Raw genomic sequence first — 7603 nt, 5'->3', positions numbered from 1 at the left:
ACCAGACAACTAGCCCCATCCTCACCCCAACAATTACCCCCACCCGGACATCTACCCCTGGAATATTACCCCTCACCCACCCCGATAACTACCCCTCTGACAATTTACCCCCACCCAGACAATAACCCTCCACTCTGACATCACTCCAACACCAAGACAATCACCACACCCCAAAAGAAACCCAAGCCCCCACCCAGACAACTACCCCCAAAAGAACCAAACTCCCCCATCCCATCAACTACCTCACTCGAAATAACTACCAGTATCTCACTCCATACCCCCAAAACGCCGACATCTCACACCCCCTCCACATCTCCCACACTCCCAAATCTAACTCCCCCACCCACGTCTCATCTCACACTCCCCCCTCTATATGGACGCTCAACCCAACCATCCCCAACATCCCACTCATACCCCCCAATACCTCATTTACCCTCTCAGACCCTCCGTTCCACCCTTCCTCTACATATTTCCCTTTACCATCGAGGCTGTCAACGCTGGGCTGTTCACTATATCCAAAGCTGAGATGCACAGATTTTTAATTAGTAAATATGTCAAGGATTATGGGGAAAGTCAGGAAAGTGGTGTTCAAGACTATCAGATTAGCCATTCAACACCCTGAGTTACTGTTGACCTGAAGATTAACTGTACAAGCCATACAAATAGTGTCAAAATGAGCAGATCACAGGCTAAGAATTCCCTGGAGAGCAGACTCGATGGGCTCAACGACCTACTGCTAATCCAATGCTTTGTGGACACCTCTCCACTCTCTCTTTCCTACCCACTAAGACATTTTCCTTGTTAGTCATCTCCCCAAAATAGAAACCCTCATCATCTCTGTCCTCACCTCTCTCAAACTCCTCCTGGTCATCCTCACCCTTGACCCTCCAAACCCCTAAACAATTCTCCCCTCCCAAACCCCCAGACATCTTTCTCTTCTCTCTCCCAACCCCCCAGAAATGTTTATGAGTTAGACTAGAGAAAAGTGCTAGTTCTTTTCCCGATCTAATTAGGAAGCATTGTTTGTGTGGTGGTGAGTTTAAAGTTAACAAAGTAAAAGGTAGAAAGAAAAACTCAATAAACCTGGTACTTTTAGGTTGGCACCGAACTTCTAGATTGTTGTAAATACTCAACTGGCTCAATGCCATGGAGTTCCTCCTTGGCCAATTGTGAACAAGGAATGAGTGCAAACTTGCCACAAAGGAATAAAGTTGTAGATGACCATGTAGAGTGAGAATCAGGAACTGTGTGAGATGATTTTCGTCTTCCCAATGTCTGGTTGGAGTAGGCTAGAGAACAATTGTATTGCGCATGTTATAGTTAAAGGAATTTCATTTTTAAAAAAAAATCACTTATGGGATTTCTTGCTAGGACAACATTTCTTGCACCAACTCGAGAAGTTGGTGCTGAGCTGCCAAATTGAGCTGCTGAAGTCTTTGGTGGCAGGTACACCTACAGTGCTGTCAGACGTTGAGTTCCAGGACTTTGACTCAATGACACTGAAGAAACGGTGATTTAGTTCTGAGTCAAGTTGGTGTGTGGCTTGGAGTGAATTTACAGGTGGTCTCGCTCTCATGCATCCACTACCCTTATTTCATGTATTGCAGGTTTAGAAGGTGATGTGAAAGGAGACTTAGTACATCTTGTAGATGGTACACACTGCTGTCATGGTGCATTTGTGGTGAAAGAAATGATGGTAGATGGGGTGCCAAGCAGGCAGCTGCCTTGTCAAACTTCTTGAATGTTTTTGGAGTTGCACTTATCCAGTAAAGTGGAGAGCAGTCCATTAGACATCTAACTTGTGCCATGTAAGCAGGCTCTAGGAAGTCAGGAGGTGAGTTACTCGCCAGGGAATTCTTAGCCTATGACCTGCTCATGTTGACACTATTTGTATGGCTTGTACAGTTAAGCTACAGGTCAGTAGTAACTCTCAGGGTGTTGATTTTGCAGGACTTCACAATGGTAATACCATTGAACATCGAGGATTAATGGTCAGATTCTTTCTTGTTAGAGACAGCCATAGCTTGGGACTTGTGTGGTGTAAATGTTTATCAACCCAAGCCTGAAGTGTTGGACATGTCTTTCCACATACTTATGTGGGCTGCTTCAACAAATTGTGAATGTTGCTGAACATTGTGCAATGGTCAGCAAACATCCCCACCTCTGACCTTTTGATGAAGGGAAGCAGCTGATGCCTTTTGATTTAATGGGGCTTTTTTTTATTTTTGAGTGTCCCTTTCACAGTCTCATGTACACCTTCATTAGGTGATGCAGTAAGTAGTAACAACAACAATAATTAGTAACAATATCTTCCATCTTCATGTCGATATGCTGAGGATTTAGATTCGCACACAGGCAGAATTCGAATTTTCATGAATATCCCCAATATCATCATTCCATTAAACTTAAAGTTTTAAGACGCTTAAGGAAAATATTACTTTCTTGGACATCTTAGTATTTAAATTGGCTCTAGACATAAATTGGCAGCAAGTATTTTTAAAAAATAAAACTGACCCACTTCTATCCAGAAAAAAGCCATCAACCAAAACATGCTTTCTGCAGACTGGTGGCATGGTGGCTCAGTGGTTAGCAATGCTGCCTCACAGCACTAGGAATATGGGTTTAACCCCAGCCTTGGGTGACTGTGTTGAGCTTGCATGTGTTTCCTCGCACAATCCCAGGATGTGCAGGTTATGTGGATTGGCCATGGTAAATACAGGGATAGGGTGGGAGGCTCTTCATAAGGTTGATGTGGACTTGATGTGCCAAATGACCTCGTCCTGCACTCTAGGATTCTATTGTGAGGTCACAAGTAAACCATTATATGTTTGTCTCTAACATGGCCTCAAGTATTTCCTAGTAAGTGAAACACTTCGAGATGTGATAACACACAAATGTAAATCTTTATGAAATTAAACAGTACAGTATTAAATAATTGACACAATGTTTATTTCAATCACTTCCATTCCATATTCCACCCCACCCCACCCCACCCCATGCAGTAGCCCCTGAGCTCCTGCAGCCTTAAAGTTTCCACAATATTGCAGGGAATTTATGATTTGATAAATGTCAAGTAACATTTCCACCATACAAGCCCCAGGCTATAGCTATCTATAACAAGACAGAATCTGACCATTCATCATTGATGTTCAATGGTATTACCAACATTGCGTCTTCCAAAATCAACAATCCTGAGGATTACCATTGATCAGAAAATAGTGTCTACGTGAGCAGGTCAGACATAAGGAATTCCCCAAACAGTAAATTGTTTTATTTTCATGTTCCCATTTAGGAGAGTATTTCTTTGTTGAAATGTTTAAAAGTGTTTCTTCCCTTTGCAACATTTCTCTCCCATTTTACACCTTTTCCAACCTTTGGAGGCTCTTTGCCCCATCTCCCCAACACACATACACACACACACCTCTCTCACAACTTTACAGCCTCATTTGCTCCAGGCTTTTGGCTTGGCTGCACAGGTCCTGGTCTCACAACCCACTACTGAGAGGCCTCTCTCACAGACTTGCTGGCTTTGCTCACTGACCTCACTCCCTGCCTGGCCAGCATAGTTTCTATCCTGTCCACTTGCTCTGTCACTGACCTCATTCCTCCAATTGCAGGCTGATACCCTCCCACATTTGCTGCTGATGGACTCACTTTGAACTTAGCAGCAGTAAGCATGGGAGGGAGCAGCCTGTGATTGAAGGAACAGTTCCCAACTATTTCCTTCCATTCTATTTACAGGGGTGTCCTTTCTCTGATTGGTCAACCCCATGAGTGGCTTTCCTAAGGATTTTGGGATTTCTGGGTCATATCCACTCACCACCCCAATATAGTTTGATTGCTGCCTCCAATGCTGACAACCAACTTCCATTATGCGTGTAACTCTGCAATCTGTGTTGTCCTGATTCCTATTACAGACCTACGAATTAAGAACAAGAGTAGGCCATTCATCCTTTCAAGCCTGATGCGACATTCAATAAGAATATGGCCAATCTGTTTCTGTTCTGAATTCCAAATTCCCATCCATCCCCAATGACCTAAGACACTGCCGCCTAACAATAATCTTTGCCTTAAAAATATTTAATGACTCTACCTCCATTGTTTTCTGAGACAGAAAGATCAAAGCTGCTCAAAACTTATCACTATCCTAAAAGGGTGACCTCATATTTTATAAGTGTCCCATCTTCCCAATCTGAAAAAGACTCAATTTTGCATGCACTTTGTTTCCTGCTGGTTTAACTCCAGTTTTGTTATCACTCCTTGACACCATACTCAGTTAAATGCTACCTTGATGTCAAGGCCAATCACTCTCAATGCACCTCTTGAGTTCAGTTCTTTTGCCTATTTTTGGACCAAGGTTGTAATGAGGTCAAGAGCTCAGAGTTCCTGGCAAAATTCAAACTGAACATCAATGAGCAGGTTATTGCTGAGTAAGTGCGACTTGAAAACGCTGTTGCTGTCCTCTTTCAACTATACTGGAACATGTGGCTAATTCAGGAGGATGGCCTTCAATTCTATAACCATTTTAGCCTTTTTAGCACCCGGTTCCTCTAACCATTTCTTGATATCATGTAGAGTGAATCAAATTGGCTGAAGACTGGCATCCATGATACTGGTGTCCTCCGGAGATGGATCTTGCACTCAGCACTTAGGGCTGAAGACTGTTGCAAATGCTTCAGCCTGGCCTTTCTCTCAATATAAGTACCAACACCACATGACAACAAAGCATATTTCAATTAACCTGTACATCAGTTGGTATTTGTTGGATCTTGCTGTTTGGGGATTGGTTGTCACATTTCCTGACATTATGGTTGTAATTTTATTCTAAAAGTATCTCATTGGCTGTGAAGAACGTTGTGATATATCCTGAGTGGGTGAAAGGCAACATATAAATGTAAATTCTTTCTTTGAGGTGCAGTTGGATTCATAAAAGTTGTGAATGACTCCATTCAGGCTAATGTTAATAGACTGTTTCATTTTGAAGCTATATTGTAAAATAATACAAGCACACATAAATGGTAACATATTCTCCTTGGGCTTCACGAACAGATGAAGTTCAATTTTCAAAGTTTTCATTGTTACATTTTGATATTTTGAAACCCAGTCTGTTCTGAGGGCAAGGGGAGACAACAGTCAGTCATTTAAGTAGAGAACATAAAGCGTATTATGCGAGTGCAACTTAGTGGCCTTCACATCTGAAACACAACGGCCCCTCAGATTCAACTATGCAGTGATTTAAACTACTTATTTAAGTAAGAATTCTTGGACCTTAGGATGTTCAAAATCATTTATCTATAAATTGCTTAGTAAAAAAAAAGACTTGCTCCAAATAAATCTCAAATTTAATCACTTTTTATTATGTAAATATTTGTCATTTTAATTGATTTAGGAGCTTCTCACAAATAGTTGAGTGTCCCACAGTCATAAGATAGTCAGTATTGCCCAAAGTAAGACAAACAAACTTTATGTTTGAAATTCAGAAGAAGAAACTGTTTATTTTCCCACTGAGCTATTGAATTGATTGAGCAAATAAATTCTATATGAATCTGCTAAAAATACTAGCAATCTTGATTTCAATGCATGTGCATGTTATCCCACTGTATGGCCATTTATGGATATGCAAATACAGTACACCATGTTTCAGAGCATTATACCAAGATTCACTATAATTCTTTGGGAAAAAAATTACATGTCCATGTGCTTTTTCCACAATAAATAAGAATTAATAGTGAAATTGTCTATGGAAACTTGTCACCTTGCACCTTCCTTTCATTGGTCTTTCTGTTGCCTTGGGATGTTCTTTTCAAGAAACAAAGCTATTTTCCAAATTAGCTTACAGCTCCAGATTTCAAATTGGTACAAGCCTTGTTATTCAACTATAAATAGTTATCTAAAGTCAAGACATGATTCAAACTAAAGATGGAAAACATGGCTTTAAAATGAAGAAAGGATCATATATGTGTGCTCTGACCCAATCCTCTTCTTCCTTTTGTTTCACCTGACATTTACACTGGCCTAAGCTTGTGTAAGCTTCAGAGATTTACTATCATCAGCTATTATTTTGTCCTGTATGATGTTGAACTTCTTAAATGTTGTTGGAGCTGCTCCTATGCATGCAAGTGGAGAGTATCCCATAACACTCTTGACTTGTGCCTAATAGACGTTGGATGGGTATTGAAAGGACAGGAGGTGAGTTACTCGCTACAGAATTCCTGGCCTCTGAACTGCTCTTTAACCATTGTATTTATATGGCCAATTCAGTACTGTTTTTGGTTAATGGTAACACCCAAGATATTGATAGTAGAGGATTCAGTGATGGAAGGGATACTACCCACAGGAATTCGTGCAGTAATGTCCTTTGTTTAAGATAATTGATCTCTAACAAACACACCTTTCTCCATTTATGCTAGCTATGACTCCCAACCAGCAGAGAGTTATCCCCATATTCCTATTGACGCCAGTTTTGCTAGAGCTTCTTAATACAATGACATGCTGAGCTTAGAACTGATACGTTGATTGTGAACAAATTTAGTTCTGTCCATTGCATGCTTCTTCTACTGTTTAACATGCAAGCTGTCCTGTGTTGTAGCTTCAAAGGCTGGCACATCACTTTTAGATATGCCTGGTGCTCCTCCTGGCATGCTGTTCCACACACTTCCTTCAACCAGAGTAGATGTCCTGGTTTGATGATAATGTTAGAGTGGGAGATATGCCATGCAATGAGGTTACAGATTGTGATGTGTATAATTCTGCTGCTGCTAATGGCCCTGGATACAGTTTTAAGTTGTTAGGCCAGTTCAAAGTCTGTCCCATTTACCATAGCAGCAGTGCCAAACAACACAATGGAGAGTTCTTCAATGTGAAGATGGAACTTCATCTCCACAAAGACTATGTGGTGGTCACTTCCACTGATACTGTCACTGCCTGGTGCATCTGGAACAGGTAAATTGACAACAATGAGACCTGTCAAGGCATGAGGTTACAGATTATGGTTAAATAGAATTCTATTGTATGCTGATGGCCCACAGTACCTCATACCCACCTTTGAGCTGCTGGATTTGTTCTGATTTAGTATTGTGCATTAAATCCTTAATATGGACAAACAGATTCTGTCAATCTGCATGTTCCTCCAATGTAAGCCAGTGGTAAGCACCAAAAGCAGGAGAGATCCCTGCTCTGCCATGTAATGCAAAGAAAATTGGAGCCTCCACCATCTCTATTCATCACTGTAGACAGCAACAAACATGTAAAAGAACATGTTGCCACAGCAAATCAGACTTGAAGAAGGTGTGTGGAGAGATTGACTCAAATGGCAGCATGGTCAGTTTGGATTAATTTGATGCCACCAGCATGGGTTCAATCTCCATTCCATCTGACATGAATTTGCCCTCTTTGCCCTATCCAAGGTAGAGATTATAGCGCAATAGTTTACACCTGCCTTTGCGCAAGTGAGCTTTCAACCACATATCCGCACCTGGGGTCAATCTTTTTTTAAGGGCTCCTCTTGAGATTTTCCATTTGATATTCAAGGTTTACTTTTCATTCTCATTACTCATTTCTTTGATGTTGCAGTCACCTGGTAACAATGTTTACTGTATTTGCA

This window comes from Rhincodon typus, chromosome 6 (genome assembly GCF_021869965.1).
Source record: "Rhincodon typus isolate 14 chromosome 6, sRhiTyp1.1, whole genome shotgun sequence".
Classification (NCBI taxonomy): Eukaryota; Metazoa; Chordata; class Chondrichthyes; order Orectolobiformes; family Rhincodontidae; genus Rhincodon; species Rhincodon typus.
This window is presented reverse-complemented; position numbering follows the sequence as displayed.